We start from the raw sequence: 10,603 nt of genomic DNA, 5'->3' as shown, positions 1-10,603 counted from the left end.
GATTTGACTGACAAGATGGTCAAGTGACCACTTTTCTTCTTCATTGGCTGATTTCTTCCATCTCATAGGAACCCTCACCCAGTTGACTCTGCTAAAGTGGTTGAACCCATCATTGGCAATGTCCATGCTGAAACAGGTTATATCAATGATGAGTCCTCCATCTCTACGACAACAGGCAACAGTTGCCGAAATGCCACTTGCCCTCGGTGATGAGGAGTTCCACATAGGAGTGTCTGGAAAGAGGAAGCATCATATTCAGCGAGAGTGATGTGATGGAACATGGAATCGACATCTCCAAAAGTTCCATATTCCACAGGTTGTGTAGGCTGAACATAGCAGGGTGTGAGATGTACCTGGAGAAAATGTACCGCTTTGCGTACACAGTCATTCAAGACTACCTAGCTGCCCTGCACGTGTTTCTCACCTATACAAATAATAGCAGAAACCTACTACTCCAACCTACTACACTCTTTGATCGATTGAAAGGGATGTTCAGGAGAGCAACCCTTTTAGACCTCCACAGATGCTCCGTGGACAGGGTTTTACGGAACACATGACCTCTTCCTCTGCTTCCTCCTTGGCCTCTCAACAACACCCAACCAGACTCTCTTAGATCTAGCATGTCTAAGGAAAGGTTTAAAGGTCACAGGCTCCAAGGGGATCACAGAGATCACGGCAGAATACATTAAGCAGGCGATCAAGTCTGAGCCTTACCCTCAGACCACCGTGGCACTTTTCCACAGTCTGCGGGAGCTAGGGGACGCCTCGCTGGGCAGGGAGGTCCGACGCTACCTGACCTCCGAGTCCCGGTGGGGGTTCCTGCTGGAGCCCGACCAATGCTAGGAGCTGGCGGACATGCTTTGGGCAGGCAGGGAGATGGGAGGGAAGTGTTTATGGAGATGGAACGTTTGAGTTGGATGCGCCGAATGAGCATGTGGGGCTTTTGGAGGATGCAGACCGTACTGGGGGACAGACACTGGCAGGTCTACTAGAAAGAAATCATTGCTGTATGAATGGTCTACTACGGAGACATCACCACAGATTGTACTGCCACATCTACTAAATTGCCACTGCAGAGACTGTTGAGGGATTTCGAGTTTAACTGGGATAGGGAGATGCAAATGTCCCACTTGGCCAATTGCCAGGGAAAATGCAGAGCGCCAGATTCAAATAAAATACTATATAATTCAGACTTTCATTAAATTACACATGCAAGATAGCAAATTAAAGCTACACTCGTTGTGAATCCATCCAACATGTCAGTGCTACCGTCCTGTAGGTTCTCACTCCAACCCTCATCTGGCGCACCTGATTCTAATAATTAGCTGCTTGAAAAGCTGAATCGGGTTGGTTACATCTGGGGTTGGAGTGAAAACCTACAGGAGGGTAGCTCTGTAGGAACAGGGTAGGACAGCCCTGGCTTAGACCTTTGTACAAACTGACTTGCCGTTCACATGGCAGAAGTCATAGCGCAGTTGAGGTTGGTCATAGTGCCAATAGACTCCAGGTAGAAGTGCCATGTCAGAGCCCCTCTCCATTTGTTAGGTACCTTCTTTACTGCCACCACCCTGAACAGCTCGTAGGATGTAACCAGCACATTGAGGCCTGAAGAGGAGCAGCAGTGGTGTGAGTGCAAGAGGGGCAGCAGGTGCCTGTGGCACGTCCGGATGGTCAGATCAAAGCTGGAGCTGTACCGGAGCGTGGACGACAGGACAAAGTGCCCGGTGCGCACCTGATGCCCCACCTCCCCTCGCAAGTTGTCCTTGCGCCCGCTGTCAGCATACACCAGCAGGCAGCCTTTCCCCATTGTGCTCCAACTCTGGCTCCGCCTCCTCCCGACCAATCAGGAGCCGGTCAGCAGGAAGTGGAGGGAGGAACTTGAACAGGAAGCACCAGCGGTAAACAATTTGCATCAGGGCCCAGAGATCTGGCTTCCACGTCGAAGATCAAAGGGAAGGTGCGGTTGTTGGTGTAGAGGGTCAGCGCTGTGACATGGAGGTCAGTGACGTTCGCTACAGTCATCTTGCAGTGTTCAGCTTGTGACCAGTTGGTGGAGAAAGAGGGGCTGGCCTGGCTTTCTCTTGTCAGCAGGTCACCTGTGGTGATGTTCCCCCTCATCTCCTCCCTGCACGTTGGTTAGCTGTCGTCCACCCGAGCTCGGTTCTACGTTCAACTGCTCCGCGTCACAGCGGCACTGCTGAGGACAGCTATACAGTGTTAGAATCCTTCTGCCACTGCCGAGGACAGCTATAAAATGTTACAATAATTCTGGTACTGCGGAGGACAGCGATTCAGTGTTAGCATATATACCGTATGTGGCTACCTACATAAAGCTCTGGCTTCCTGTAAAATATGTCACAAATATATTCAAATATTATGTACAACTGGGGTCACCCACCTCTGCACTGTTGACTGTAGTGAACATTGTTGCCAAGAGCAACAGGACTCCTGCCAAGCATTTCATAATAATGCAGGTTGACAGCAAAACAAGCTGTTGATAGAATGTTGAAAAATAATCACTAGTTTCCTAATACTGGTATTTTTACAATTAAGCAACATGACTGATGAATCTTGGTCAGTCAGTCATAACTGCTAGAACCTGAAGTTCTTCATCTAATGTGGAGTTGAAACAAACGAATGTGTATATAATTCAATTCACTTTCAAATTCATTTTTAAAAACATTGATAAAGATTGTGTTTTCTGATTGTTATCCATTGGGGTGGTGTGTGTCTGTGCCAGCAAGTGTGTGTTCTTACCGGATCTCTGTCCTCGCTTTGTCCAAACCTATTTCCAGATAGTTTTAGCTAACAGTCTAGGTCTATCCTGGTAAGTCAGGCTCTGAGACAAACAGCTTCACAGAAATCACCTTACAGTAAATTAATGATCTGAGCTTGTTCTGGATCGTATTCTAGTCCTCAGTGGCTTCCTCTCCTCTGCTTCAAATACACTGATCTGAAACATGGGACAGGTGAAAGCAATATTGTGGATGTATTTGCTCTCAGCAGTTCTGTTTTTTACCCACATTAATTCAGATTAAGGAAAGGAAACTATTGAGATTCAACTACTGTTTGACCCAGCGTGCACTGACCCACAACTTCCACCCATGAATTGGCCAATATCACCCACACTCACTCTTTCAAAATCCTTGTGAGTTGGTTTTCAAAAGGCCATAACAAATACACTGTACATGCCATAACTTAATTGGTATAACATTTTAAATCATGGGTGTATTTTATATGGTGACAGACTTACAAATACATATATGCAACCTCCCCAAAAATTGCAGGAGCAAATTAACAATAAATGCATTAAACGAATGGGCCATTCTTGATACACCCTGGAAAATGTTGAGCGTGGAAAAACCCAGCAGCGATGGACTCATACACAATCCATTGTCTCAATTGTCTCAAGGCTTAAAAATCCTTCTTTAACCTGTCCCCCCCTTCATCTACACTGATTGAAATGGATTTAACAGGTGACATCAATAAGGGATCATAGCTTTCACCTGGATTTACCTGGTCAGGCCAAGTAATTTTTTGTACACAGTGTATGTGTGTAATATTATCACATCTGACATGAACTTAATTACTGTTTAAAGGTTGTGCATTTAACTTGTAGATACTACATTAGCTATAATATTTAAAAAATGCACTACTAATTGCCATTCTATTAAATCAATGAAATCAGAATTAAATGTACTGATGTTAATTATTGAAACTGTTAAAAACCTCTTGGAACTACCGCTCCCGGATCCGGGAGAATTGTCATCAACTGACACTAATTAGCATGACGCAACGGACAAAAAAAATATTACTAGAAAATATTCATATTCATGAAATCACAAGTGAAATATATTGAAACACAGCTTAGCCTTTTGTGAATCACCCTGTTATCTCAGATTTTGAAATGATGCTTTACAGCCAAAGCAAGACAAGCATTTGTGTAAGTTTATCGATTAGCCTAGCATAGCATCATGCCTAGCTAGCAGCAGGCAGCTTGGTCACGAAAATCAGAAAAGCAATCACGTTAAAGAGTTTACCTTTGATGAGCTTCAGATGTTTTCACTTACGAGACTCCCAGTTAGATAGCAAATGTTCCTTTTTTCCATAAAGATTATTTTTGTAGCCAAAATAGCTCCTTTTGTTCTTCACGTTTGGCTGAGAAATCGACCGGAAATTGCGATCACGACAACGCCGGAAAATATTCCAAATTAGATCCATAATATCGACAGAAACATGGCAAATGTTTTTTTATAATCAATCCTCAAGGTGTTTTTCAAATATCTATTTGATTATATATCAACCGGGTCAGTTGGCTTCTCAGTAGAGAGAAACAATGGCCACATTTGTCTATTATGCACAAATCACTCAGAGCCACCAGGTGACCACTTACGCAATGTTGTCGCTCACGCTCATTTTTCAAAATAAAAGCCTGAAACTATGTCTTGTGACCCTAGACACATTAGGGAAGCCATAGAAAAAGGAATCTGGTTGATATCCCTTTCACTGCTCAATAGGAACGCAGAAGTTTCTAAATAATAGTCACTTCCTGATTGGATTTTTCTCAGGCTTTCGCCTGCAATATCAGTTCTGTTATACTCACAGACAATATTTTTACAGTTTTGGAAACTTTAGAGTGTTTTCTATCCTAGGCTGTCAATTATATGCATATTCTAGTATCTGGTCCTGAAAAAGAGACCGTTTACTTTGGGAACATTATTTTTCCAAAAATGAAAATAGTGCCCCCTAGTTAATACCACAAATCCTCACTACACAGATGAATATCTGGCTGTCCTTGTCTCCAGAACCTACGAACCAACAAGTTTAGAGTCATTATATTAAGTCTTCAGCATTTAGTACAAGAACCAAGTGTCTACAGGATCCATTTGTATTTTACAAACTATGTTTTAGATTTGTTTCATCCACTCATTTCCAGGTGCCTTCCTTCAGTGACACAGTCAATCAAGTCCAGAACTTCTTATTGTTAGCCAGTTTACTCAGAAACACCTGGGGAAAACATATTTAGTATGTTTAATATCTCTGCCTGTCTGTATCTGTCGCTCTCCCTCTCTTTCACCTTCTCTCTCACCTGTTTGACTCAACAGTTTATGATCAAAAGGTCCGCTCTTCTCTTTATACATTCTGCTCTGTTCTGACTCCAAGTCTTCTTCTCTTTAAAGAGGTAATAATGGCTAGACTTGAATCTCCTCCAACCGACAGGACAGCATTCTGCAGAAGGACAGCGTATTGGTCAATGCAGTCATTTAACTTCAATATATCACAATACTTTTTTCACATCAACTCAAATTCTCAGTTATTTGCATACTATAAAACCGGGGGTGCCTCAGCTAGCTCGTCGAGCTTCCACCCCTTAGCTGGCTCAAGAGGTCGTCTTCCCTCAATGAGCTCGGCCGGCACCCACCCCACGTCATGCTTCAGCTGGCCATCAGGCTCCCACACCTCAGCCCGTTCGTCAGGCTCCCACGCCTCTGCCGGTTCGTCGGGATTCTACTCCTCAGCCGGCTTGTCCAGTGCCCATGCATCGGCTGGCCCGTCAGGCTCGCCCAGGTGGTATGCCGGGTGTGCCAGTCTCAGACTGCCTTCGTTACGCACACCTTTCACCATCATTGTATCTATCTTAGGTCTTTTCCAGCTGACCAGTTTCTCCCTCATAAACCAATGCTGTTCTGATACCAAAAGGAACTGATGCTGTGGTTTCCCTCACACACACAGACAGACAGTAACAGCAATTCTGTCCTCTACTCCAATTTCCATGAAATTATTTGGTTCCAATTCAAAAGGAATTAGTTGTGTGAAATGTGTCATTACTATGTAGAAAGACAACGTATAATGATTTTGAACAGGATTCTGATTGATTTATAAAACTTTGCAGCATTTCATACATACTTAACAGGTCAACAAAAAAAAATGACAAAAGTCTAGGTATTGGAGTGGCCATCACAAAGCCCTTTGGAAAGTTAAAGCTCATTTACTGCATTTCTATACAATAAAACACACTTTAAAATGCTATTTGGAGAACAGCAAAAACAAGCAAAAGTGATCCTAGCCATTATCACCTTGGCTGCTGTGAATTCATTCACCTGAGTTGTTCAACAGACCATAGGTGAAGGCAAGGATGGGCCTTGGTGGGCCAGGTCCACCCAATCAGATTGAGAGAAAAAAATAAAAACAATTGTCAGTGTTCCAAATGGGACATTATTTATATTTTTACCTAAACACAATACTTAGGCAGGAGCTCAACGGAACTGAGTACCAGCACCTCATATTTTCCTCTACTTGACTTCCTGCACCTCTTCTCTGTCTGCATTAACAAGGACAACACACAGGTCTTTCCATCATTGTATGATTTTTGTGTTCAAATGATCAAGCTTACGGACCATGTCAAATGTGATGTAGCGAAGCATCTGAGTGAGTTGGTTGTGTAATTACGTGGCTTCTTTCCCGAAACGGATGACACAAACAACTGGATTCGTTATCCCTTTCATGCCCTGCCTTCAGTCCAGTTACTGATATCTGAACAAGAGCCTCATCGAAATTGCAACCAGCGGTTCTGTGAACATTTAATTTAAATCAGAAGCCACTGCCAGATTCTGGATTGGGCTGCGCTCAGAATATTCTACCTTGGCAAATCTCGCTGTTAAGACACTGATGCCCTTTGCAACCACATACCTATGTGAGAGTGGATTCTTGGCCCTCACTGGCATGAAAACTAATTACAGGCACAGCCTGCGTGTGGAAAATGATTTTAGACTGAGACTCTCTCCAATACAGCCCAACATTGCAGAATTATGTGCATCCTTTCAAGCACACCCTTCTCAGTTATTCACAATTTTCGATGAACAAATACAGTTTTATATATAAGATGGCTAAATAAAGAGCAAAATTATTGATTATTATTGTATGTTCCCTGGTCCTATAAGAGCTCTTTGTCACTTCCGAGGCGGGTAGCGTTTTTATTAAACTTATGTTTAATAAATGTATCATATAGTTTGTGTGTGGCAGACTTACAATGATGGCAAAAAACAACATTTGCGAGTGCGCTGACCCTGGTGCTAGAGTGGGTAACCAGCTGGAGGTTGAATGTTTGAAGGGGCTATAGATAGTTTGGTAACCACTACAGTAGGGTATTTTGTATGCTATGCTTTTATGATAATTAAAATATGATTTGAGTGCCAACATTTTGGTCCACCTACATTTTATATAATGTTATACCTCTGAAAAGGGGGAAATATGAGAAATGATTCACACTGACACGTAGCATCAACGGTGTATTACATTGTTAGAACTGTAATGTTTACATTTTGATAGCGTTTTAATGTAAACCTATAGGGAAGATCGGCCATATGGAGACGTACAGATAGGAACTTAAAAAATGAAGATGTTTCAAACTTGTACAGATTCTCAGGCCCCACGTTGAGCCCCGACCCCAAGTTTGGGAACCAATGTACTAACTTCTCTCTGCGTACTTCCTCTCTCTCTCCCTCTGTGTCCTCTGCATGCATTGCAGCCTGCTTCAGCCTCACCACTGAGCGCTACATCAATATTTGTATTCTACTCTCTGTAAGAGAGAGTAAAGTATCTTCATCCATGCTCTCATCTTTATGGTGTGGTGTTGTGTGGGTGAAAAACAAATACATTACATACTTAGTGTACCTAACATAATAGAACACAGAAGCATACAAGTTCATGTAAACTGCAAACAGTTGAAGAAGCAGCAGATATTCTTCCTGGTGTCCACAAGTTCAAGTATATAATTGTATAAGTTCACAGTGAAATGTTCTCCAATAGAAGGTGCTCTTGACCAATCTAAGCTCAGGTTCATCACAATACAACAAGTCTACTGAGCCCTTGTCTCAAGAGATTTATACAATAGTGCATAGAACTCAGAGCTGATGACAATAAAAGATAATGATTTATCTTACCGTCATCATCTCATGGGCCTCCATCTTCACAGGGTGTAGTGATGTTGACTGTGATGGTTTGTTTACCCTCTACCTCCAGAGGGAGTGAACGTTCTTACTCACAGAAATATTCAGATTTATAAGAGTGCGCACGCACGTCCCACACCAGTTTCCCTTTATAAATCACAATCAAATTGACATTTGGCGCACGTGAGCGAACGTCGTGTCCAACCCTTTTTAACGCCCATATTTGTCTAATTCTTCCAATCGCCAAATCTTCCCACAGTGCTGAAGCAGCCATGGTGAATCATTACACATTGTAATTGCATGCCTTTTAAATACCCACCCATTTGATTGTCAAAGCTACTCAATTGCGTAACACCTTCAGGTGTGGTAATTACCCTGATTGTAACTGACAATGACAGGGCCATTATCACATTGACAGTTCTGCGCAATGAACATGTGAAAACAATATGAAACTGTGCACTCGTATCTTCCCACCTGAGGCATGGAAAACAGCATCAGTTCAAATGCAATTTGTCCTACTGTTCACCTTATTATTTATGAGAATACATTTCATAACATGTAAAATATTGTTTAATAATTACAGGTCCAATTAAATTTGATTCCCAATTAAACTGTAGAACACATTTGGAGGGGGTCTTTTGTAAAAACAGATATCTCCATTTGTATTTATTATCCTAAATCATGTTTTTTTTGTGTGCACTCCAGGGAACCCTTCATATATAATACGTGAGAGGTAATATTTCAATTTATTTTACACAATTGTATCAATTTCAAAGCCTTTCCCGAGTTTCATCCTTCTGCCATCAAATTCGCAGTTTCTATTGTCTCCAGTTTATGTGCATACGTATGGGTCAAAGTGTCCGTGGAAGACCGCACATTCTCTCGTCAAGTGTGTTTTTTTATAAATCCCAAGGTTTGCTTAGCCTGTTGATGCTCTGGGGGCGCTATTTCATTTTTGGATGAAAAACGTTCCCGTTTTAAACAAGATATTTTGTCACAAAAAGATGCTCGACTATGCATATAATTGATAGCCTTCGAAAGAAAACACTCTGACGTGTCCAGAACTACCAAGATATTTTCTGTGCGTGCCCTAGAACGTGAGCTTCAGGCAAAACCAAGATGAGACGGCATCCAGGAAATGAGCAGGATTTTTGAGGCTCTGTTTTCCATTGTCTCCTTATATGGCTGTGAATGTGAGAGGAATGAGCCTGCCCTTTCTGTCGTTTCCCCAACTTGTGAAACTCTCCCTTTCTGTCGTTTCCCCAAGGTGTCTGCAGCATTGTGACGTATTTGTAGGCAGATCATTGGAAGATTGACCATAAGAGACCACATTTACCAGGTGTCCGCCCGGTGTCCTGCGCCGAAATTGGTGCAAAAAGTCACCTGCCAGTTTTTTTCCATGGGATACAGAGAGGAAAGCAAGCTTCCACGAACTGCATATCAATGAAGAGATATGTGAAAAAACACATTGAGGATTGATTCCAAACAACGTTTGCCATGTTTCGGTCGATATTATGTAGTTAATCCGGAAAAGTTTTACGTTGTAGGTGACTGAATTTTCGGTTCGTTTCGGTAGCCAGACGCAATGTAGAAAACGGAACGATTTCTCCTACACACAGACGCTTTCAGGAAGAACTGCGCATTTGCTATGTAACTGAGAGTCTCCTCAGAAGCTGAAAACATCAGAAGCTCTTCAAAGGTAAATGATTTTATTTATTTGGTTATCAATTTTTGTCTGAAAATGGAAGACTACAAGACCACGTGATAAATGCTACTCAAAATGCTATGCTAGCTTTGCATACTCTTACACAAATTAGTCAATTTCTATGGTTCAAAAGCATATTTTGAAAATCTGAGATGACAGTGTTGTTAAGAAAAGGCTAAGCTTGAGAGCAGACGCATTATTTTCATTTTATTTGCGATTTTCAGAAATCATTAACGTTGCGTTATGCTAATGAGCCTGAGGCTTTAGTCACGAACCCGGATCCGGGATGGGGAGTTTCAAGAAGTTAAAAAGTGGTGTACATCTTCTTTTGTATCTACGCAATGTTTATAAAGGAGGCCCCGTGTCTGAGATCTCACATGCACCTGTAAGGTCCTAACCGTTAGGAAATGCTATAGAGGGCTTAACTTAACTTGGTATGTAGGCCCATGTTGTGTCTTGACTATCATTGATAAGTTTGACTGTTATTTGATCAAATAATTACATGCCACGTTCATAATGCGATTAAATTAATAATATAACAATTAATTAAGTAGTAATCTGGTGACCCACAGGAAAAGTTTTTTTAACAAGTTACTATCTCCTAACTAAACTCTAAAGATACAGTGGGGCAAAAAAGTATTTAGTCAGCCTCCAATTGTGCAAGTTCTACCACTTAAAGATGAAGTGTACCTATGATGAAAATTATAGGCCTCAACTATGACAAAATGAGAAGAAAAAAATCCAGAAAATCACATTGTATGATTTTATATTAATTTATTTGAAAATTATGGTGGAAAATAAGTATTTGGTCACCTACAAACAAGCAAGATTTCTGGCTCTCACATACCTGTAACTTCTTTAAGAGGCCCCTCTCTCCTCCACTCATTACCTGTATTAATGGCACCTGTTTGAACTTGTTATCAGTATAAAAGACACCTGTCCACAACCC

At 41.8% G+C, this 10,603-nt stretch overlaps 1 pseudogene; it reads right to left on the bottom strand.

The window, feature by feature from the left end:
• Positions 1 to 1,425: 1,425 nt before the first annotated feature.
• LOC135506505 (uncharacterized) lies at positions 1,426 to 2,479 on the bottom strand (annotated as a pseudogene).
• Positions 2,480 to 10,603: the final 8,124 nt, after the last annotated feature.

Source organism: Oncorhynchus masou, chromosome 20, assembly GCF_036934945.1.
Source record: "Oncorhynchus masou masou isolate Uvic2021 chromosome 20, UVic_Omas_1.1, whole genome shotgun sequence".
NCBI lineage: Eukaryota > Metazoa > Chordata > Actinopteri > Salmoniformes > Salmonidae > Oncorhynchus > Oncorhynchus masou.
This window is presented reverse-complemented; position numbering and strand designations above follow the sequence as displayed.